Source organism: Aotus nancymaae, unplaced genomic scaffold, assembly GCF_030222135.1.
Source record: "Aotus nancymaae isolate 86718 unplaced genomic scaffold, 86718_ANA_hifiasm-v0.15.2.pri h1tg000036l, whole genome shotgun sequence".
In the NCBI taxonomy this organism is placed as follows: Eukaryota; Metazoa; Chordata; class Mammalia; order Primates; family Aotidae; genus Aotus; species Aotus nancymaae.
Genome location: NW_026988450.1, coordinates 45,979,227 through 46,003,442, shown reverse-complemented (window position 1 = coordinate 46,003,442; position 24,216 = coordinate 45,979,227). Strand labels below are relative to the sequence as shown.

At 43.8% G+C, this 24,216-nt stretch overlaps 1 protein-coding gene across 18 annotated transcripts in view; it reads left to right on the top strand.

The window, feature by feature from the left end:
* Positions 1 to 24,216, top strand: part of TSPYL5 (TSPY like 5) — a 289,007-nt gene that overhangs the window by 43,023 nt on the left and 221,768 nt on the right. The window contains exons 2-6 of one of the 18 annotated variants that reach the window (XM_012467977.2): positions 3,899 to 3,987; positions 6,525 to 6,992; positions 13,652 to 13,869; positions 16,070 to 16,106; positions 19,277 to 21,444. The exons of 1 other annotated variant lie outside the window; for it this stretch is intronic. The gene's annotated coding sequence lies outside the window, so the exon portion shown is untranslated. Of the gene's footprint in view, positions 1 to 3,898; positions 3,988 to 6,524; positions 6,993 to 13,651; positions 21,445 to 24,216 lie in introns of those variants that run through there. 16 more of the 18 variants (XM_012467976.2, XM_012467972.2, XM_064384427.1 and 13 more) reach the window with 16 other exon arrangements.

Genomic DNA, 24,216 nt, shown 5'->3' with positions numbered 1-24,216 from the left:
TGGGAAGTGAAGGGGTTCTTCATCCCTGGAGAATCTAAATGAAGGAAAAGTCAGTTTGAAAGTGGCTCCCAAGATGACGCAGAGGTCTCAACCTAGAATAAACTCCGAAAGCTATATTATCAGCACAGAAAAGGAGGGTTTTCTAATGGAAACTTTGGCAGCCCTCGTGCTTCGGCCCTGGCTCGGGGCAGTGCTGCGCTGCTGTTTATTTGAGACGAGGTGGTGGGGAGGGATCCCTCTTGCAGCGTGTGGTCTTGGCAGTGCCCGGGCTCTCCCTGTGTTCTGTTGGGGAGCCTGTCCCATCATGGATCCCTTGCTTCTGGCTCCAGTGCCAAAGGGTTCCTGCTGCCATGCATCCCAGGTGCCCACCATATGCTCCCTTTGCCTGTAAGAGAAGGTGCTGCCCTTTGTACCTGCCTCTTTTCCAGGGGGATTTTCTGCCTCCTGCTTGCACAGGAGGCATGTGGCCATGGGTGGGGAGGGCAAGGGGCTGACTAGAAGTGGAGGGGAAGGGTGAAGCCACAGGAGGTGCCGTGGCACTTGTCTTCTCGGCCCCTTTGCCTCCATACCCCAGTGATGGTCTCCTTCAGCCTGGTGGCTCCACTTTCTGGGCTATGCTTGGACCTGGCAGGAAAACCATGGTTGGCTGTGTGACAATGGCAGAGTATGGTGGGCCTGGGGCAGAGTGGTGGTGGTGGCAGAGGAAGGAACAGGGTGGTGTTGGGGTAGCCATGGGGACACTGGCTTTGCAACAAGACAGATGTGGGTTTGAATCTTGACCCCAGCGCTGACTGCTGATGACTTTGGGTACATAACTTGACCTTTCTGAGGGCCAGTTTCTTGATCTTTAATACAGCCATAATCATACCTAGCCCAGATAAAGGCTCAGGACCTCCTGTGCTCTGCAAAATACTGTGTGATTTTGAAAGCAATGCCCAGGACTCAGACTTACAGGCCATAGTTTAGGGAAGCCCAAATCCTTCTTCAGAAATAGGGCTTATGCTCATGTGGAGTCCTCTGTCCCAGCTGCTGATGGGTGCTGTAGCCTGTTTTGCCACCATCAGCCCACACTCAACACTCAGCTCCTGCCCCAGTTTCCACAAAACCCACTCACAGCAAGCACTTTGCAAGGTTGATAAACATTATGGACAATCTGGGGATACTGAATAAGCAGCGTATTGTCTCATTCACGGTACTTTCTCCTCTTTCTTTACTCCTGTCCTCTTAGATTGCTCAGTGCCAAATTCTTCTTCCTCTATGCACAGGGCAATTCCGCTATCCCCATGTCCTACTCCCAATATTGCAAACCCAAACTTCTAGAATTGCTTAACAGATTTCACCAGATCTAAATGTCTCTAACAACAGTGGAATAGAAAATAACAAATCTACCACTGATAGTGCCTATTTCATAGCATTTTTATGAGTATTAAAGTATTAAATAACATGAAGTAATACTATCACCACAGTGACTAGCACATAGTGATTGATCAAGAGTTCTGATCAAGCTTTCACTCTGTAAAGAAAGGTCTCCCCAGCTTTCTGCCAGCACTTTTTCTGAAGGTGAGCTCAGGCCTTCATATCCTTCCCTTTGGCTCCCACAATGCCAGTAACCATGACAGGTGGCACCTGGCCATGGCAACAGTCTAATTTTCTAGAAAAGCCAATCTGAAGAGCTCACCATGCTTAAAGGAGCACTGACAAATAAGCAGCCTTCAGGATGCCGCTTCCTAAAATCCATCTCTAGCGAGGCGTAGCTAACAAAATGTGTATGGTGATTATTTATTCCGCCAGAGTCCCAGGGTGATGGAATCAGTTGCATGTGAAATTTGCTTTGACAAACCATGCTCGGTTATGTAAGCCTTCTGCTGTGCTCCAGACTGGGAGATTCCACTATTGACTGAAGCGTCTCATCAACTCTTCCTGCAAATGGCAGGAAATAGATTGAAGTCCTTGTCAGGCTTTCAGTTCATGCAATGTTTCCTGGGACTGCAGTCAGAAAAACAAGCCACTGAATAGTGGGACATTTAAAGGACTTCAAGATACAGGGCAAAATGCTATTGCTTCCCAGGTGAGAAGCCAGGTGCAGCTCCTATGAGGAATGTGTGGGGAGGCATGGATGTCAAAGTGCTAGCGGTAGCGATTCCAGGGTCTCAGAGAACACTGTCAGATCAAGGCTTTGTCGCTCAGTGTGTGTCCCAGTTTCTTCAATTTCAAAAGGTAAGAAATCATACCTGCCCTGGAAATTCTGAAACTCCATACCACTCATAGTTTATTATTGTTGCTCTCTGTTGATGTTTGCAAAGCAACATGTTGGAACTTCATGGGTTTGATTTTGTAGCATGGAGATACATCAACATGTTTCCAGGACAGAGGACCTGGGGCAAGTGGGTAATTTACTTTGATTTAAGATAGTAAAATTTTTTAAAGAGATCATAAATGTCACATGGTCTGTGTCTGTTAGGATTGGGTCCAGCTGCTAGAACAGAAACCAGAAATAACAGTGGTTTAAGTAATATAAAGGTTTGTTTTCTCTCATATAAAATAAATCTTAAATTCGGGGCTCATCCACAGGTCTCTAGTTTCCATGGCCCATGATGGCTTTTGGTGCACCAGCCATCACATCTGTCTTCTAAGCAGGAGAAGGATGGAGAAGAACAGAAAGAATGCCTCCTGATGGAATCCATCTTATTTAAATGAGCCCCACCAGATAACTTTACTTTCCTTTATTGGCCATCCTTAACTGCAAGCTGATATATATATTATTTGAGCTGGGCACACTGTGGTTCAGAATATGTTGCGCAGGCCACAGGCAGGCTCTACCATATCGTCTTTAGGGGCAGCCTCTGAAGCTTATGTGGAAGGAATATTGCTTTAGAATGTAGACATAACTGCATTTGAATCCTGACTCTATTGCTTTTTAGTTGCTTGACAATGGGCAATTTATTTTGATTTTCTGGACTAGTTTCTTTAGCTATAAAAATAAAAATACTAATTCCATCTTATGGGGCTGTTAAAGGATTAGATGAGACAGCTCTTGTAAAGTGCTCAGCACAGTGCCTGACATTTGAACAGTAAGTGTTCGGTAAATGTTAGTGCCCCTTCTTTGCTGCCCATTGGAGTGTACGATTTACTCACGTGGAGGCTTCGACTTCTGGCTCCTTGGTTGCGGCCCATAGTACAGATTCCCTGATGCAGAGGGCCTAGAAGGATGACAATCATATTGTTAATAATTCTAGCAGTAATAAGAGCTGGCATGGCTCACGTGCTGTGCCTCCTCCGCACCAGGCGCTGTGCTGGGTGGTTTACCATTATGTCATTTAACCGGTGCTGTGACAGACACCATTCCTGCTTTGCCCAGATCCTTGGGTCTCTTTTACCACAATAACCCTCCTAATGGCTCACACCTGTGATTTTGCCTGAGACCTTCTGGGGCCTCTTTGCCCACTGTGCAGAGAGCCAGAATACCTGGGCCAACCTAGCCCTCAGCCAATAAGTGACCAGGCAGGAGTTTGGAAACTCAGCTCGCTTGCATGGGTCAGGACAAACTCTGAGGAATAACATCCTCCAGAGTGCAGGTGGCATCAGGCTGGGAAGCTGTATCACGCTTTGTTTCACTTGGTTCCTGCCCACTTCCCCAACTTCCTTAGTGGGAGCATGTCCTAAATAAATCCCATGCATTTGGATCCTCCTCTCAGGATCTGCTTCTGAGGAATCTGACCTAGGACACACCCCGAGCTCCATGAGGTAGACCTATAATGAACCCTTTCCCATTTTACAGACGGGAAAACAAATTTTGACAGTTTGGGTAACTTACCTGAGGCTGCACAACAAGTAAGGTGGCAGAATTATGATTTGAACCCAGGTCCCCCTAGCAGCCCCCTGCAATCTTATCTTCCAGCTGTGTATTTTCTCTGAATGGTGGCCCAGGACCTGGAGGGACAGAGTACAAAGGATTTTGGCATGTTGAATTCCTCAAGCAACCTGCTGGTAAGGTGGGCCCTATTGTGTCTAAGGGCACTGACGACAGCATCTATGCTCTCTGTGAAGGTTCTATCAAGGGCGTCCTGAAACTTCAACTCTTTTGATTAAGGTTTGATCTCCCTCAGTGTTGGGGAGGGAGCAATGGAGCCGTTGGAGAGGATGGGGATGTGTGTCGTGCCTGGCAAGCCACAGGGGCCCAGTCCAGCCTGTGGTCAGTGGGGTACAGAGGCCATGGCAGTCCAGTCTCTGCCCTGCCCCTCTCCCAGAACACCCTGCATCGGCCTGGCATGCCAATGTCAGACCTATGTAGAAAATTGGGCTCATTTCTCACTGTTTGGTTTTCAAGCCATGTTGGCTTTCTCTTTGAAAGAGCAGCTCTTGGACTTACCATTTCCAAAAGGCTGGGAGTTCATTCCTTTCCCTCTCTTGGGCTTGAGGAGACTGTCAACACCATTTCCATTGAAGGGTATTGGGAAATAATAAAAGCAGCAGTAATAATTAAATAACTACAAAATTCCTCATTATCTGAGACTGCTTCACATCAGAAGAAATAAAAGTCACTTGAAAGTGACTCCACTTAAAACATTGACCAAAAAGATTGTGGTAAATAGCAAAAACAACAACAAAACCCCAAAGCAAAACACAAACAAAAAAGCACAACAAACGTCTTGTGATTTTGCCTAGAAAACAAAGCTAGAAACTGTAAAATAAGCTTATTTTATGTTGAACAAAATTTAAGTTGTAATATCAACTATCAGCTAATTCTTAAAGAATGTATAAAATAAACTTTATATGTGAAAATTTTCCAACAAAATGATGACCGCCTCTACCAGATGCTTCACATTTAACTTTTGTCGCACAACCCCCCAAAAGGATAATTTTTATAAAATTCAAGTAATTTTGAATTTTTATTATTTTCTGCAAGAGCTTCTTTTAAGTTTATGGTATGAAAATCATTTTTTTTTGAAGCATCACTAACCTTACCTTTTTCTTTCATTATTTGGGAATTGACTGCCTCTGTTGCAGACTTCTTGGTCAGTGGCTTAGCTGCCTAAATTAAGAAGCCTCCAACATCACTTTAACTGACCTCATGAAATCCCTCATTTATTGCCAGATTTGCAATTTCATTTTGCCATATATTTGCACAGCATTTCCAAATAAGGTCAGATATTGTGGGTACCAGACCATCAGGAAGGGATAGACCTGCGCTTCTGGCAAGAAGGCGTGCTTATTGTAAGGAGGTTTGGAGTAGGGACCAGTTTTATAGGTACTGTGAATATTTTTGTGATATGAAACCTTTCACCATGTTGTGTCATACCATGTTTCAGGCACTTGCATAATTAATATTCCAGTGACAGGGCCCTCTTTTTATATTTGTGCAGTGTTTCTAAGTCTACAAAGCACTTTGACATTTCATTTGATTCTTACCACTGCCTATTGAGGAACCACCATTTTCTGGATGACTTTTCTGAGAGCCAGAAAGGTTAAGTGACTTGCCCAAGGTCCCAGAGCTGCTTGAGATGCAGAGCCAGGGTTGGAACTCAGGCGTGTTAGTTGTCTGTCCTGCCTCTTTCTCTGACTCATCACAGTTTACCCAAGAGGAGCCCTGAAGTATGCTTAAGACATGCCCCAGACCTTTAAAAGAAAGAATTAGATATTTCTAAAAGATACGCCAAAGTCCTCACGGTGGAAAAAAGTCAGTACATCTTAGCATACCTTAAATTAATTTTAAGGTTCACTCCTATATTTTAAATTATGTTTTGTGGGCAGGTTATATTTTTTTATTCAAACTTTCTCTTAAAGTCCCCACCTGGCCCTGTTCACCCAGACACTCAGAAGAGCAACTGCAGACCCTGAGTGGAGGCTTGGGATGGGCAGGAACCTGGATTCTGTCTTGGTCCCTTCCTCTTAGCCAGGAGGCCTATATAAGGCAGTATCTGGTACTTGGCGCTCTTCAGATCTAGCTCCATATGTAGGTTAAAAAGCCCCCTTAACAAAGCTCATTTCTTAACTTCACCAGAATCAAAGTTAGCTGCTCTGCTTGTAGAAGTCTGCCCTGGGCAGAAAACTCCCTCTCTGGTCCAGAAGTGCTATTTGGCTTACCTTGGCAACATCATTTAATTAGGGTCAACAACCCTCTTAATTACGCCCTATTCCTTAAGCAACAAGGTATTGCTTCATTCATCAGAATTTTATCTCCTAGTTATACTAATAAGAGGCCCTTTGGCCTACTCCACTGAAATCATCAACAAGAATAAATCTGAACATTCGCTATTACTGCAGTGCCATCCATTCATTAGGCCTTGTTTTATTAGTCTCCTGCAGTTTGGAGCTGCCAGGAAGTGGGCAGTCAACTTGCAGCGAAGACTGGAATGTTACTACCAGCTAGGCAGTCTCAGTGGCTGGGCCTGCTCTGAGGCAGACCAGGGAAGGAGGAGGAAGGCCCTCGGGAGGGTCCTGAGGGAGGGCAGGGAGGAAGTCTGTTGCTCTTCATCCAATCACTTCTGGCAGGTGAAGCATTCTCTCTTCCATTTCTTTCCAAGGATGCGACCAGAGAGACAAGGACTCCTAAGAATCACCCGGTTTATTCCTGTTTCTCTAACACGCTGGCTCCCACATGCTGGCCTTGGACCCAGGGACGACTGAAGGGTTACTGCAGTAGGTCTAGGAAGCCACAGGCACATCCAGCACCACAGTTTTTCAAATGTTTCCAGATGCTTCTGGGATGAATAAAATAAAAAACCAAGAGCTATTGATTCACGGCCGTTGCATCAACAGCCTTGTGTGAGACTTCTCTTTGGCTTTCAGAGACTTCTTTTCTGTGAGAATCAAGCTCCTTCCCCCAGTAGAAACTGGCCGCTGGTTCCTGGCCCATGTTTGTGCCACATGAGTCCCTCCTGCCCGGTCTCAGGGAATTGGATCCAGGGCAGATGCCTTGCCTAAGCTCAGTCAACTAGAGCCTCCCTTTTAGAAACTTGAAATTGGGATTTAAAGATAGCTTTTGGGTGCAGGTGAGTGGCCCTGTGGCAATATGTAACTGGGAACTGTGGGGTGGCACTACCTCCTTGTCACCCCAGATTCAGCATGGGAAGCAGGGATGCAGGGGGAAAATAGTGCTGCAAGAACCTGAAATAGAAACGGACGAAATGCACAGTCAGACCCTGACTGCCATCCAGCTCTGGCTTCGTACCTCCCAGAACTGCCTCTGAGTATCCTAGAAGTCTTTCCAATACATTAAAAATTGATCACAATAGCTCATGCTGGTTTCCATAATTTCAACAAAAGAAAACTCTGACAAAAGTCACTTCTTGATATTATATATTTTCTCAATAATGGATGTTGAAATAAAATAGTTATTGTGGGAGATCTTAATTTTTATACACAATAAGGGTGTCAGTGCTTAATAAGAATGTTTTGGAAGGTTGAGAGTCCCTGCTTTGCCTAAAAATCCTCCAGAGAAGGAAATGTATCAGTTACAGAAAATAATTCATGCAAAACACTCAGCTCAGCATCCTTCACAGATTAAGTACTCAATAAGGATTAGCAATTATTTTCTTCACCACTTACAGACTCATGACCAATACTCACAATGCCCAAGTCCTAAAAGACCTTCCTAAAGTCTTTTTCAGACTGAACTGTCATGATTTGAGCATGCCCCTCCTCACCCCAAAGATCTTTGCAGCCACAGTGCATCTGCCCTGCTTTTAGGAGTAGAAATAGCATGTGTTGGAATTGGTTTTAGGTGGGACGTGGTCTCATAAGCATCATCTGGAGAATGTTTCGAATTAAAAATTCCCAGGCCCTATCCAAGATCCATTGAATAGAAGCTCCAAGGAGGACCCTAAGAAGCTATAGCTTTAACAAATGCTCTGCCAGGTGCAGTGGCCCACGCGCGTAAGCCCAGCACTTTGGGAGGCTGAGGTGGGCGGATCACGAGGTCAGGAGATTGAGACCATCCTGGCTAACACGGTGAAACCTCGTTTCTCCTAAAAACACAAAAATTAGCTGGGCGTGGTGGCACGTGCCTGCAGTCTCAGCTACTCGGGAGGCTGAGGCAGGAGAATCGCTTGAACCCGGAAGCCGGAGGTTGCGGTGAGCCGAGATTGCGCCACTGCACTCCAGCCTGGGCAACAAGAGCGAAACGCTGTCGCAAAAAAAAAAAAATGTTCCAAGTGAGTCTCATCATCAAGTAAGTGTGGGAAACACTGATATATGAGGATTATAAAACCCATCTCTAAGTGGACAAGCCACAGGCCTGGGGTGATGTCTTAGATGCGAAACAAATCATACCATGCTTTTTAACCTTAGGTGCATTTATGTTTGCACAATTACCATATTACCCATCCCCCTTGCAACAGTACCAAGATTTCAATTCCATTTTTGTCTTCTTTCCCACTAAGCCCAAGTGCTTCTGGAAAGCTGACACCCTATTACCAGGTTCGGGGTGAGTCCTAATACAAACCCATCAGGTATATTAAATTTCCTGGGTCAAGTGTGGGTACATAACCCAAGCAAGTCTCATCAAGGGAAATTTTAGGACCTGTTGCTTAGAAGGTCTCTTAGTCCGTTTGTGTTGTGATAACAGAATATTTGAGGCTGGGTAACTTACAAAGAAAAAAGGTTTATTCGGCTCATGATTCTGATGGCTGGAAAGTTAAAGATTGGCCATGGGCATTTGATGAGGGCCTCAGGCTGCTTCTACTCATGGCAGAAGGTAAAGGAGAGCTGGCCTGTGAGGAGATCACGTAATGAGACAGGAAATAAGAGAGAATATGGGAGGTGCTGGGTCCTTTTTTAAACAACCAGTTCTTGAGGAAGCTAATAGAGTAAGAACACTAGCCCTTGAGAGAGGCATTGACCTATTCATGAGGGATCCACCCCCATGATTGAAACACCTCCTATTGGGGCCCACCTCTAATGGTGTGGATCAAATTTCAACATGAGGCTTGGAAGGGACAAACATCCAAACTATAGCAGGAGCCTGTGGTATAAGCCTGTGAGGTATGGAACTGCTGCAGCTATTTTGCCACCATGAGGGAAATAGCTTCAGAATGACTCTGACACTATGGTAAGCAGAGCAGATAATAGAAAATAAACCAGGCCCTTACTGACATTATTAAGATGCCAAGGCTCAGCTTATGTCTGTACTTTTCATTTATGGGGATCAAAGAATTTCTTTTATGGTTTTAGTTACTGTGAGTTGGGTATTTACTTGCAACAAAGAGTGCTAATAGGTGTACTTTACACATCTTAAAAAACCAGTAAGTTTATTACATGTATTGATGCAAATTGATGAAGGCATTAAATCCTTGGCTGATCCTCAAACAAGAGGGAATGGATTTGAATTTCAGCAAGAAGGATTTGGGTTAGAAAGAAAGAAAGCTTTTCTTCCCATAAAGACTTTGAGGTATTTAAAAGGCTCATCCAGGAAAGTTTTAAGAATTTCCTACTCTAGAGATTTTCAAAAAGAGAGGGTGAATCTTCTAGGATAATTTCAGTCTTGTCCTGCAGAGCAGGGGAGGGATAGAATAATTGTCCTCATGTAGGATCTCGTCTACTCCATGATTTTATAAAATTGTCCAAACTTTATTCTGGACCTGATTCCTGATTTCAGTTATGAAATTCATCATCCTTGCTCTGCTAGAGTTTCTCAAATGACATTTCACAAACATTCTCATGAGCAGACCCACCCAGATGCCTTCTCCTGAGCTGCTGAGGAATGAAAGAGTTTGTTCTCTTCCTCATCCTTGACTAACCAGATGTGTCACTTGGCCAGCCAGGAATATTTTTACTGCAAACGATGCTGTTTCCACTGACCACAATTCCAAAGCCGTTAAAGACAAAAACAGAAAAAACACCATATTTTGGTTTGTTTGATTTTCTGATGTGGACTTAATGAGGCAGATATTATTCCAGGGCCTTAAATCTTTCCCACTAAAATGTCCCTCAGCACCTAAAGCCTGCTCCTTTATTCAGTGAACACAGCAAGGGTGCAGTGGAGATGACAGTCAAGAAAATGATTTTTTTTTTCTATACAGGGTGCCAGAAGGACGAGAGTACTCTCCTTACGTTGGTAGAACGGCAGTAAGGGGCTAGCTCTCAGTTTATTCCTTCATTTGACATTTATGATGCTAGGCATGGGGTAGCTGGAGTTGAATCAGACACTGCCCCTGCCATTGACAGACTCACAGCCTAGGAACAGAGTCACATCAGCAGCCGCCTAGAAGGTGAGAGGTGTGAGCACAGCGATGGGGGAGTGAAGGGAAGGGGCCGAGGATCTGCCAGCAGGAGGCTTCTAAGAGAAACCCAACCTGCTTGGCTCTCAGCAGATACATTCGCTGAAGAGAACTGAAAATACCTCTTGTCTTGGAGTGAGAGCTGTGACTTCTTAGTCCCAGCTCTGCTTTTTTCATTTTTTGTAAATCTCATACAAGCCACTAAATTTTCCTGAGCTTGTTTCCTCAGCAGGAATGCAGAGGTCATCCACCCACCTCGCGGAGCATGTGAAAGGGGTTTGTGAACCGTAATGCCTGTGAATCGCTGCACAGGATTTCCCTCTTTGAGGCCAGAGGGGATCAGGAACCTCCTCCATGAAGAGACTGTGGGCAGACGGGGAAACCCCATGTGTGAGGGAGGGGAACGTCACGGAGGAGACAAGCAGATTCTTCAGGAATATGGGCCGTTGCTGGTCTCTCTTTTCAGCATGAAAGAACAGAAAGCTGAGGCTATTCTAGATGATGGGGTCAACCATTTCTAACAGTGGGGGCAAGAAAATAAAAATTCCAATTCTGCCTCCCTGGTCTGTCAGAAAGGCTCAAATTTTCTGCTTGGCTGTTTTTTTCCACCCTTTGAAAGCTCAGTAACATTGGACGGAACAGGCTGCATCACCATGGAAACATGTACCTGCCAGGTGCTTGGCTGGGCAGTACAAGCAGGCATGTGGATGCCAACTCTGCACAGCCACTTCAGAGACACTAGGAAGGCCCCAGCGTCTTACTGTCTCCCAGGCCCTCAGGTCTTGCTTTTCAACCCCCGCGCCCCTCCTTAAAACCTATTCAACAGTGTATACATTTCCTCTAACGGGGATGAAGCCCTTCATTTCCTAATTTGCTATAAAGGGCTAAGATGCCATTCCCCCAGGGGAGAAAAGAGTGACGTTCACACAAAGTACAATCAGTGCCTGTGACGTCCTTTGAGAAGAGGGTTGGTAGCTAGAAGTGGGTGAAAAGAGGGCCCAGAAGTATTCAGTGTTCAGGAACCCAGAGCAAAGCCCCAATTGCAAAAGAAATGGCAGCAGAAATGCTGCTGTCAAAACGCTACTCCCTCCACAGTTTTCTCTAGGATTGGTCCTATTAATGTTCCCTGAAATTTGCGACTGCTACATGCTTTCTGTCAGAAGGCTGGAATGATGGGACTAATATCTTGGTTTTTAAAACAAAGGAAAAAATGTAAATTTTGGAAAATATTGAGTTTGTTGTTGATCTTCACCTAATCTGGAATAAGTTATTTGGTAGAGATTCGTGGGCCCATTTCAAAAGAAAATAATATTCATGAGTTACAAGCAAAAGGCTCAGTTAGGAATTTATAGCTTGCAGCTTACTTTCTTTCAGGCGAGTATGGTATGCAAGGGAGGCAATGAATAAGCATTTGTGAAATAAATGAAGGCAGATTTAAGGTAGTCAATAATAATAAAAATGTATCCTAAATTGGAAACGTAGAGATAAGAAAAGAAAAACTTGGATAAAAAGAAAAAAATAGATTTTAAAAAAGAAAAAAATCAGAAATAAATATTTTAGTATCTGGACTGATTGAATGACCACAAATAACACAAAATTTAACTCCAAGATTCCTAGAAACCAAAGCAAAAAAAGTAACTGTTAAACTGTCTTGATATTTGGCAAAAATAAAAACAAAAACAGACAAACTTAGAATTGTGCCTGAATAGATATTAAAAATATTTTTTCTGGCATTAAATTCAGTGTGAATTTTATTGCATGAAAATTCTATTCTACAAGGAACAACAAACAACACAGCATGTTTCAAAAGATGTAGACAAATAGGCCTTTTAATACTGATTCTCTCTAAAAGTGAGCACTTCATATTGAATCATAACTCACTTAAGACGGTTTTGCAGGGAACTATTATAATATAGACTAGAAAAATTTCGTTAGCAACCCAAAAGGAAACAAGTAAATGAATAATGTGTCCTTTGGTGCAGATCTGTCAAATATCAGATCTAGGGATGGAGTTTTAGATCCTATGACATTGACAGACACCAGAAATGTCCCGTTCTGTGGTTTTGATGAAGGAGAAAGCTAAATACTTGAGATAGCAGACATGCAGAGGCAAATTTAATATTATACTACAAAACCTTAGGACTTTGATAAAAATTATCACCCAGAGAAGCAACGTATTGTAGAAAAATAAGAGCCCAGGATACCCTTCACGTAGACTGGGTTTCAAAATCAGACTCAATGATTACTATGTGACCACCTTGGCCAAGTTACTTCTCAGTCTCAGGATTCTATTTGCCAAAATGTGAATAATGTGCCTTTTAAGGTTAACTGAGAATTAGAAGACACAGTGTAGTAGGTACTATTAGCTTCAGCTGCAAGTAGCAGAAAAAAAGCAAGATAGCAATGACTTCAATAAGGTAGCAGTTTATTTTTCACTCCTCTTCTAGGCCAGGGACCAGACTCCTTCTAGCTTGTTGTACCACGCATGGCTTCCATTCCCAAGATCACTTCATGGTCCAAAATGGCTGCTGGAGTTCCCGAATCACCTTCACATCCCAGCATGCAGGCAGGAAGAAGAAATGGAGAGGGCACATTAAGAACACTTTTATTTACATCCCTCTGGCCAGAATTTTGTCACAAGGTCTCACCTAGCCTCAGGGAAAGGTGAGAAATGTCATCTTTATTCAGGACAACCCAGTTAAATATGGGACACCCAGTTAAGTCAGAATTTAAGATAAACAATAGTTTTTTTTAGCATAAGTATATCTCATGCACTATTTGGAAAATACACATTTTTTTTTCGTTGTTCATTTGGGATTCAAATTTAATTGGATGTCCCGTATTTCATCTGGCAACTCTAACTAGTTAAGAATCAAGGTTCCTATTACTAATTGAGGGTGAAGGAGCATAGGGAGGAAGAGTGAACATTGAAGGACAATCAGAAGTCTCTGCCACAAAGTGAGACCCCACAAAGTGGGTGGCAATAAATGTTGGTCCTCTCTTCCCTTTCCCTATGAAGCAAGACAAAACCAGAAGGTGGTTGCAGGGATAACTGCTGGTAGAGTCAACATCTGCTTTTGAAATAGAACCAACGTTTCTATTTCAATGGCTAGTTTAAGCACATGAAACATGTATTTGGTTAAGACCTCAGAGATTTCTGCTCTACTCATGAAAGAGACAACTGTGGCCTGAAAAGCAACATTAATAAAATCACTACTTCTTTTTAATCACAAAAATGCTCAGTCTCATCTCTGCAGAAAGTCTATTTCTGAACACATCTATAAGCGAATGAACCCATCAACTAAGCTGGTTGCAAGGAAACCTTCATGTCGTGAAAAAAAAGGCTCGTCGGGTATGGTTGGGGGTGCAATGGTCTGACTGTGTTCCTCCAAAATTCATATGTTGAAACCCTAATCCCAATGTGATTATATTAGGAGGTGGAACCTTTGGGGGGTGATTAAGTCTTGAGGATGGAGCCCTCATGAATGAGACTGATGCCCTTATAAGAAGAGTCCAGGGAGCCAGCTTGCTGTCTTTCCTCAGCGTGAGAATACAGAAAGAAGACGGACATCTGCAACCCAGAAGAGAGCCCTCACCAGAGCCCAACCTTGTTTGCACCCTGATCTATCTCAGACCTCCAGCCTCTAAAACTGTAAGAAATAAATTTCTGTTGTTGATGAGTTACCCAATCTACAGTACTTTGATATGGCATCTGAACAGACTAAGACAGGATGTATTCAGTCTATTACTTACCCACTTGCCCCTCACTGCAAATATTTTCACTTTTGTATGGCTGATGTGAGATTGTTGTGATTGTTGCTATCAGATGTTTTAATTTCTTCTCAAGGCCACTCTGAGTTCCTGACTCTAAAACCATGACATCAATATAATGGAGGAAGTCCCCAAATGCTGTAGAAGAGAAATCATGAGTTCATTTTAGTTAACAGCGGAAGTAAATTATATGGGTTAAAGGTAAAATAAAGTGGGGCCAGGGCATAGTCCTATTTTGTAGAATTTAGAATTAGAAGTTGCTTTATCAAAAAATTGTTCTTATGAGCAATATTGTGTTACAGGCTTTGATGAAGGATTATTTGCCTGTGATCTACATGGAGAATATCAGATCTGCCCCATACTGAAGTTTTCAGATTGGCAATGGCCTCTGAACTGGTCTTTCTGCTTCTACTCTCCCTCCAATTCCATTCGTTACAAAGCAGCGGAAGTGATCAGTGATCACCATAAGACGTATCTCAGTATAGGCCGGGCGCAGTGGTTCATGCCTGTAATCCCAGCACTTTGAGAGGCCAAGGCAGGCTGACACTTTAGGCCAGCAGTTTGAGACCAGCCTGGACAACATAGTGAGACCCCCAACTCTATTAAAAATGTAAAAATTAGCTATCAGTGGTGTGTGCTTGTAGTCCCAGGTACAGAAGGATTGCATGAACCCAGGAGTTCAAGGTTACAGTGAGCTAGGAATGCACCATTGCACTCCAGCCTGGGTTACAGAGCAAGATACTGCCTCTAAAAAGAACTACACACACACACGCACACACATCTACACATCTCAGTATAAACTCTGCCCGAGATCTCCAATGGCTTCTCATTGCTGGTAAATACTAAACCACTTACCAGGCTAAAAAGGCCCCATCTAGTCTGATCTTCTGTTTATTCCTTGACCATACTGCAGTGGGTTGAATGGTGGCCCCCAAAATGTATGTCCACCTACAATTCCCTGGAACCCGTGAATATTACTCTATATGGCAAAAATATGTGATTAAATTAAGAATCTTGACAAGAGGCACTTAGCCTGGATTATTCGGGAGACTCTAGATGCAATCACAAGCATCCTTATAAGACAGACACACAGAGGAGAAGACACACAGAGAAGAGGAGGAGGCAATGTGACCACAAAGGTAGAGATGGGAGAGATGTGGTCACAGCCAAATAACCCTGGAGCCACCAGAAGCTGGAAGAGGCAAGGAACAGATTCTCCCCTGGAGTTTTTGGAGGGAGGGCAGCCTTGCCACCTTGATTTCAGAGTTCTGGCTTCCAGATCTGTGAGAAAATACATTTCTGTTGTTTTAAGCTGCCCAGTTTGTGGTAATTTGTTACAGTAGCTGCAGGAAACGAATACACCTGCCATGACTGTTACAAGCCTGCTGGGTTCTTCTTGTCATTCAGGGCTCAGCTTAAATGCCGCCTTCTCAGATGTGCTCACCCGATTGCCCAGTGTTGTTAAGTCAGCTCTCCCTGACTCTTCAATCACTCTGGGTGTTTTCAGAAGGAGGGAGTGATCAGGTAATTACATGCAACTAACAGGAGAAGCAGGATGAGTATTGAGAACTGAGGAAATGAGGCAGGAAGAGGGCAAATAACTTGTCCATTGCACACACTAAATGGAAGGGCCAGGGACCAAATCTGAGCTGCCTGACTCCAGAGCTCATGCCCATTCTCTCCAAGCTACACTGGCTTTCGGCAAGGTAGAGATACTGCCAAATGATCATTTGAGCAGGACAGTGTGCATTCTTTGTCATAGTTATACATTCGCAGAGGCCCTTGCTGCATTTCATTCCTCCTCTCCTCTGCCCAAAGATCCTCCTCCCTCCTTCTGTCATGCTTGTAGACAGAGGCAGAGGAAGCACAAGTGGAGAACGACCATTCACTTTCACCCACATCAGATAGCCATTCTGAAGAATGAAGAGAGCAAAAGGGGGCTGATGGCTTATTACGCCACAAAAGCGATGGCCTGTAAGGTGCATAATTGGACGTAGATTTACACATTGGGCTGCCACTTAGCAGTGGTAATTAATTGAAGGTCATAAACATGTTTGATCTAGGTGTTTTCTTTGTTTCAGGCAGCTAATTGTTCATGAAGAAATTGCCTAAAGAGAGGTAATATCTTTTTTCTTTTTGAGTTTTCAACCAAGCTTTTAATGAAAAGATTATATGATAACAATTTTTCATCACTGTACATGAAGTCTGCATGCTTCTGAATGGAGAGATTGATCATCCATGAATTGCTTTTCTATGACACTGGACAGCTATGTAGCTGCAGCTCTGACCTGAATTTATACAAACTCTCGAGGGATGCACACTCAATGTAATGAGTGACAGTGGTGGTGACCAGTCAGAAGTGAGAGCCTGGTGTCCTTCTCCCTTTCTGGGAAGGGCATAAAATAGGACTGTTCCAGTTCCAATTAAACAAAACAGGTATGACCCCCTCCCTTTCCACTCCCCCTTGAAGTATTTGTGAGAATGAGCCAGTGCCCTGTTTAGGGCCTCTGAGGGGACAGGAGGAAGCTAGTGATGGGTGGGGTACAGAGAGGGGAGGCCCCTCAGTACCTGGCCCCATGGGGCCCCATCAAGTGTAGTGAGAGAGCTCTGGGGATTAAGAGGCAATATTCTTGATCTAGGTTTTCTATGGATAGCTGTTTGACAGAGCCATTGTCTTGTCACTTTTATGTGTCCTAAAATTACTAAAACTTAATGTATTTTACAACTATAAAGCTCAGAAGAATGTCAGATTGAGTCTATATATTTCTAGGAGACGTGTATATTTTTGTAAGGTAAGAGACAAGATGGCCTTGGGAGCAGGGTCAGCATCAATATTTAAAGGAATGAGTTACCAGATATGCAGAGCTGACCCATAATTTTTATACACTAGTATGAAAGGAGAGGACACAGACTTGCTTCCCATTAAGAGATGGATTCTTAAGGAGAGGCAAGTCTCTATGTCTTCTTCTTTCCTTAATTCCTCTCTTTTTGAAGCTAAGCTGGTCATAGTGACTTGCTTGACTAATAAACTATAGTGAAAATGATGTTCCAGGACTGCTGTGGTTAGGTTGTAGGAAGTGTTGTAGTTTCTGCCTGGGTCTCCTGGAACATTCACTCTCAGATTGGTCCCTCTTGGAACCAGGTAGCATATGGTAAGAAAGCCACGCCACATGGAGAGGCCATAAGGAGGTGCTCCAGCTGAGCTTCCATCCCACAGCCAGTGTCAGCTGCCAGCTATCTGAGTGTGCCATCATAGACACGGATCCCAATCAAGCCTTCAGATAAGTGCAGCCCCAGCTAACATCTGACTGCAACTATAAGAGAAAGCCCAAATGAGAATTGTCTAGCTGAACCAAATCAACCATAAAACCATGATAAATAATAACTTGTAGTTTTAAACAATTATGTTTTGGGTGGCATTTTATGCAACTATGGATACTTAGAACAGAATTTGGGACCTGGAGTGCTGCCATAATGAAAACTTAATATGTGGTACATTGGCTTTGGGGAGCAAGCAGCAGGAAGAAGCTGGGAGGTCCCTGAGGAAACTATTAATGAGAACTAGAGGGAAAATGAGGACATTGTTATTGGAAGCTGGAAAAAGGCATCCTTTGTTTTGTAATGATGGATAATTTGGTATACTGTTGCTTTTGGCAATGTGAAAAACAGAAAATATACCTAGGAAATGGCAGATTTGGCTAAGGAGACTTCCAGGCAGAATGCTAAACATGACTAATGGTTTCTCTTAGGCAAGTCTGGTAAAGTATGAATATAGGGAAGTGAAACCCCCTCCTCCAAAATGAACTATTCAGTTTCAAGCAAAACTTAGATGGAATATTAGGAGCCAGACTTGCTGGGTTTAGAAATAAGGCTGCTTTTCATTCCAAGCCTCTCCAGTTGGAAAAAAAAGTTCTCAAAGTAAGACATGATATAAGGTAATGTTCATCTCAAAGGTATGGCTCTAAGACACTTGCTAAGATTTTAGAAACCTTCAAGGTGGCATGCTGTCAGAAGCCCAGGCCACCTGGGGAGGTAAAAGTTTACTTCACAAACTTTGAAGGAATCTGAAGGGCATTATTCCATAGCAACTAACTCTCAGCCCAAGGCAGAAAGTGGCATACCTTAAAGAGATTTGTAGGTATGTATTTTGACTAATGAAGTAAAATTTAAGAGAATTATACATGCGGAAGCACCATCAGCTTGAACTAAATAGGACAGAGGCAGTTCAAACTGTAGAGAGCTTTCTATGGGTAGGAAGTAGGACAACAAGGCTACTGAGCTACAAACATGGCCATTTAAAAAAAAAATTATACTTTAGGTTCTGGGGTACATGTGCAGATCATGCAGAATTGTTGCATAGGTACATACATGGCAAGGTGGTTTGCTGCCTTCATCCCCTCCGTCACCTATATCTGGTATTTCTCCCTATGTTATCCCTCCCCACCCCCCGCCATCCCTCCCCTAGCCCCTCTCAACTGACCACAATGTGTGATGCTCCCCTCCCTGTGTCCACTTGTTCTCATTGTTCAACACTCGCCTATGAGTGATGCCATGTGGTGTTTGGTTTTCTGTTCTTGTGTCACTTTGCTGTGAATGATGGTTTCCAGATTCATCCATGTCCCTATGAAGGACACAAACTCATTATTTTTTTATGGCCACATAGTATTCCATGGTGTATATATGCCACATTTTTCCTGTCCAGTCTATCGTTGATGGACATTTGGATTGGTTCCAGGTCTTTGCTATTGTGAACAGTGCCGCAATGAACATACGTGTGCATGTGTCTTTATAATAGAATGATTTATAATCCTTTGGGTATATACCCAGTAATGGGATTGCTGGATCAAATGGTATTTCTATTTCTAGGTCCTTGAGAAATTGCCACATTGTCTTCCACAATGGTTGCACTAATTTGCACTCCCACCAACAGTGTAAAAGTGTTCCTATTTCTCCACATCCTCTCCAGCATCTGTTGTCTCCAGATTTTTTAATGATTGAAACATGGCCATTTCTTATGGAAAAGAAAGAATGATCCAGAGAGCAGAATCCAAATCCCAGTAGGAGTGGGGAGCCAAGAGCTGCAGTCATCCCCAGGGAAGCATGATTGGGAACTCAGGAGTCAAGGATCTGGCAACATGCACCTGACTAGAATTGCTGTGGATCAGTGACTGCAATGTGCCTTCCATTTCTTTCCCTTTTGAATGAAAGCTTTAGTGAAGTTGTCCTATCTCTGTATCACCACTGTATTTATGTGTGTGGGACAGATAACTTGTCTCTTCATCTCACAGGTCTTCGGATTGAGAGGAGCTGTACTCAGGGAACTGCACCCCAAGGAGCTCATCTGCATCAGGATCTGACTTAGGTGATGAAATCCTGGACCTCAAACTTGAGTGGATGGCATTATGGGATGAGACTTTTGGGTCTTAGGAGGAGACACGTGTATTTCCATGTGGGAAGAATGTAAATAATATGCAACCAGAAAGCAGACTGTGACAAAGATGACGACAAATTCTTTGACCCTCTTCCTATTAAGAGTTATTGTCTTATCTCCCTCCTATTGAATCCAAGCTGGCCTTGGGGAATTGCTTGACCAACAGAATACACGGAAAGTGAAGTTTGTGACTTGGGAGATTAGTGCATTAGAAATCCAGTTCCTGCCTGGATCTCTTAGAAAGTTTTATCTTAGAATACTCCCACTATTCTGTGTATTCTAAATTCTGTGAGAAACCCAAATCACACAGACTACATATAGATGCTCAATCAGTAGCCCCAGAAGAACTCTCAGTCCTCAGTGACATTGACTGGTGGCCATATGAGTTGTCATCTTGGACATCCGGCCCAGTAGAGCCTCCAGATGACTGCAGCCCCAGCTCCCATCTGACTTCATCTGCATGAGGGACTCTAGGTGAAAACTTCCCACCTGAGCCAGTCAACCCACAGAACCATAAGAGAGATGAAAAATTGTTTTAAGCCATTAAATTTTGATGATGCTTTGTTATGTAACAAGAGATAACCGGAGAAGGTTATATCGCAGAGGTCAACAGTCATGGTTTCAAATCTCAAGTTCGTCATTTATCAACTGTGTGATTGTGGACGAGTCACCTAAAATATCTGAACTTCATTTTTCTCATCTATAAAATGGGAATCCAAACTAATGGGTTTGTTGTGGTAATTAAAAGAGAGTATGTATGAAAAGTGACAGTATGGTGACAGAGAGAGAGAGTGGGTCAGTAAATAGTACTATGGTTAGTGAATCAGTGTGTGTCATCTGCTTTTGTTCAAAGGTAGATGAGATGCTTGGGGCCATGTGAGAAGAATTACTTTAAGAGTCTGGTCATTTTACTAAGGACCTGAAAGCATGGTTAGGTCATTAGCATCTTTGTATTTGCTGTCCATTTTTCTACAGTGGACTATAGGGGATTTGATTCACAGGGGAAGCGTTCTGAAAAAATCCTGGGCTCAAAAGAAATAGAAACACTTGGCCTTTTAAAATGGGGCTGTTATGCTTCCATAGGTGGCACTTACCCCCTCCACATGCGCTGAGCAGGCCTAGCTCATTAAGGTCATAGTAAGCAGGGGAGCAGACCCAGTCCTTGTTACAGTGAGGCCAGAGGCACCAGCCTAGAGAGAAGGACGGGGACTCTAAAGCCCCCTGGAGGCCTAGGATGCTGCTGCTGTACACTGTGTGTGCATGTGGTTGGGTGAGCGGGTGCTGGAATTCCATGAGGTGAGGGCAAACTTAAAGAGGCTGTACCCCATCCGAGAGGTTTAAAAGAATGTCTTGATGTTCAGCAAGTTTTATCACCCACTCATTTATATAGGCATTTACTCATTCAACAACCATTTATTGCATACCTCTGTGCACCAGGCCCTGTGCTATGCTGTGGGGACGTTCCACACTTAAGAGACAGTTCCTCCCCTGTGATCATGAGGGGCTCACGAACCAGCAGGGGTGACAGACAGGTAAACAAGAAGTATGGCCAGGGCAGAGGTAAGGACCACAGTAGAGGGCGACACAGGAGGGGCCCCACCTCTGGCATCAAACCTGCTCCACCTTGGGATAAAGTTCTAAATAGGAAAGTGAGTAGGGCATGAGCTGCATCTGGAAAAATGGACAGGCTTGGGATTGACCGAGGGAGCTGTGGGCAGAAGCCACAGACCAGAGGTACCGGTCAGGGCCACTGGCCTCTAGGGGCCATGGACTGATGCGCTCTCAGGCAGCCCTGGAGTCTGGTGGGGCTGTTCCACAACTCCCACGGGGCCTGCAGAGAGCGAGTGTCTCTCACAGGCACAGATTAAAGCAAAGCATCTCAACTATGTCTTGGTTTTGGTTCCAAAGATGACTTCTGTGTGGGCGAATCTTCTTCATGTATTCTCTTACTTTTTATTGTTCACGTTGTAAAACATTAAAAAAAAAAAAAAGCTAAAATAAACTTCCAGAGTTCAAAATGGCAGACTGTGACTCGAGCCAATGTCGTTTTCCTTCCAATGTTGGTTTGTCTGCCAAGTGATCTCATACTTGGTGAGGCTCTGCCTCCTCAGCTCCCATCTTCTCTTTTCTCCACCCCACCATTCCCGGCCACATGAGGTTCCCATCAGCATCATTATGGTCAAAGGACTAGGCCCTGGAGTAAAGTCTGCCTGACTCTCTTTGGGGCTTGGTTGAAGGAATTTACTTATATCCCTATTTAGAAGTTGAATTGTCTACATAGGATTGGGACCCAACATGATATTTTCTGTAAGTGACAGTACAGAGCTCTCTACTTCCTTACCCAACTGATTGTCCAGGACTAAGTTAGGAATTGCTTTCTCCCTGGGGTAATCGCACAACATGGGCCAGCCATGGTCAAGTACCATCTGAGTGTAATGTTCATCAGCATCAGTTGGTGAGGGTCCTAGTTCTAGACTGAGAGCTCCTCAGGGCGGGAAGCAGACCTTCTTTGCCAATTTCCCAACACTAACCACCAGCTCTGTGACATCTGGAATGAGCTCAGTAGTATGTGTTGAATTTAATCTGGATACCACCTAGGCAGGCAGCAGCCTTCCAGTTCACCTTATGAGAGAGGTAGTTTCTTCTACAACCAAATACTAAGAATGACAATGATAATAAAACACTACTACTAGTTATTGAGCCTTGATACTTTGTCAGGTACTAGGATAAGCACTTTATATCCTTTACCTGATTTGAGAGTCAGAATCTGAGTGTATAGGTATCACCCTCCTCATTTTACTGAAGAAATGAATCTCAGACAGGGTAGGCAGCTTGCAGCAGCCTGGTTGTTGGGGCTCGGACCTGAACCTTGGACAGTCCATTAGGAAGACCTTACTCTTATGCGTGATATTTTGTTGTGAATGACTGTGATAACACTGGTGGAAAGGCTTAACCCTGCAGAATTCCCCAGGTACCAGCCAGCCTGGGGACAAATTCATAATCAAGGTTCCTCTCAGGCATCGCCTTTGTCTAGGGCAGACATCTAACTCTCTGTATGGAGGACTGAGGGAGAAGCAGGAATCAGGCAGTAGAAGGGTCCATTTTAGTGCCCAAGCAGCAAAGAGATAAATGCCATCCTAATTCCCACTTAAAGTAAGCACACAAACCCTGGGGCTCCGATGGACAGAGGAAGAAGCTGAGGGATTCAGTAGCTCTGTTTATTTTGGTTTGTGTTTGACCTTGCATTACATTGGCCAAGCAACTCCCAGTGAATGCAGAAACCTTTCCTCTGCCTCGGGAACATTTCCATACAAACAGGAACACAGCACAGATGACAAAAATTAAGATGTACTCTCCAGCTTGCCTTGCTGTATTATTTAAAACAATTACTGTATGATTTTCCTTTCACATAGCCATGGAAACCCTGCTGAAAGGATTTAATACAATTTATTGTGTGAAGCTTAAGAAGAAATCTGTTTCCTCAGTGCTGGAAAACAAAGCAAGCCAATTTCTCCCCACTTCCTACAAGGTGTGATGGATGCAAATTGTGGACCGGTGACCTCACCCAGCAGGGACTGAGCTTTCTGGGAAAGCATTCTGGAGATAAGTGGACCTGTTTCTTTTAGAGGCAGTGAAAAACAAAGCCAGTGCCAGAGGAATGATAATTTCCTTTGATGTGCCCGGAACTGCTTGACTGTTTCAGAAAGGGAAGCACAGCTCTGAGTGGCAGTACTACAATGCCTTGCAGTAAACACAATAGACAAATTTCCCCACCAGGTCACCCTGGGAGCCTCTCCACTCACAGGATCCTCTTATAGGTATCTTGGCGTCAGCAAAGTGATCCTAGGAAGGAGAGTCGCTTGACTCCAGGCTCTGATGAGAGGGTGGACTCACTTTGGAGCCTATTGGTACCAATGGCACAGCTCAACCCTATTTGCCTGCTAGAAATTCCTAAGGAGCTTCAGAAAACATGAAAGCCAAATTCCCAGAACTGATTGATTATATTTTAAACAGCTTTCCAGATGATGATTATGTGCAGCTAGGGCTGAGATCCACTGCTCTGGGACTTGAACTTCTTTAGGCTGAACTCTTCATCTATTAACTTTCTGGTTTTCAGCAAGAGACCCAGTGAAGAAAGTGTCAGATCTGTGAAGGAAACTGAGGCTCAGAGAGGTTAAGGAATTTGCCCAAATAAACACAGCAAGTGTCAGAAGTAGGCTCCAAAACCTATATTCTTTCCATACTTTAGGCTACAGATGTCAGAACTAATAAATAGATTTCACTATCAGGAGAACAGACTACACAAAAGGAAAGTTTATGAGAATTGTTGAGTGATTTCTGTATATGGTTGTGTCTACTCTCTAAGCACCCATGTGGTCATGTAAGAATATCTACCTCAAGGGCCGGGAGCAGTGGCTCACGCCTGTAATCCCAGCACTTTGTGAGGCCAAGGTGGGTGGGTCATGAGGTCAGGAGTTTGAGACCAGCCTGACCAACCATGGTAAAACCCCATCTCTACTAAAAGTACAAAAATTAGCCAGATGTGGTAGTGTGCGCCTGTAATCCCAGCTACTCAGGAGGCTGAGGCAGGAGAATCACTTCAACCCAGGAGGTGGAGGTTACAGTGAACTGAGATCACACCACTGCACTCCAGCCTGGGTGACAGAGCAAGGCTTCATCTCAAAAACAAAACAAAACAAAATAAAACTAAGAATAACTACCTCATAGTAGTGGATATCTGAATATTGCCTAGAATGGTGCCAGGTACACAACTCAGTTAGTGCTTGACAAATGTAG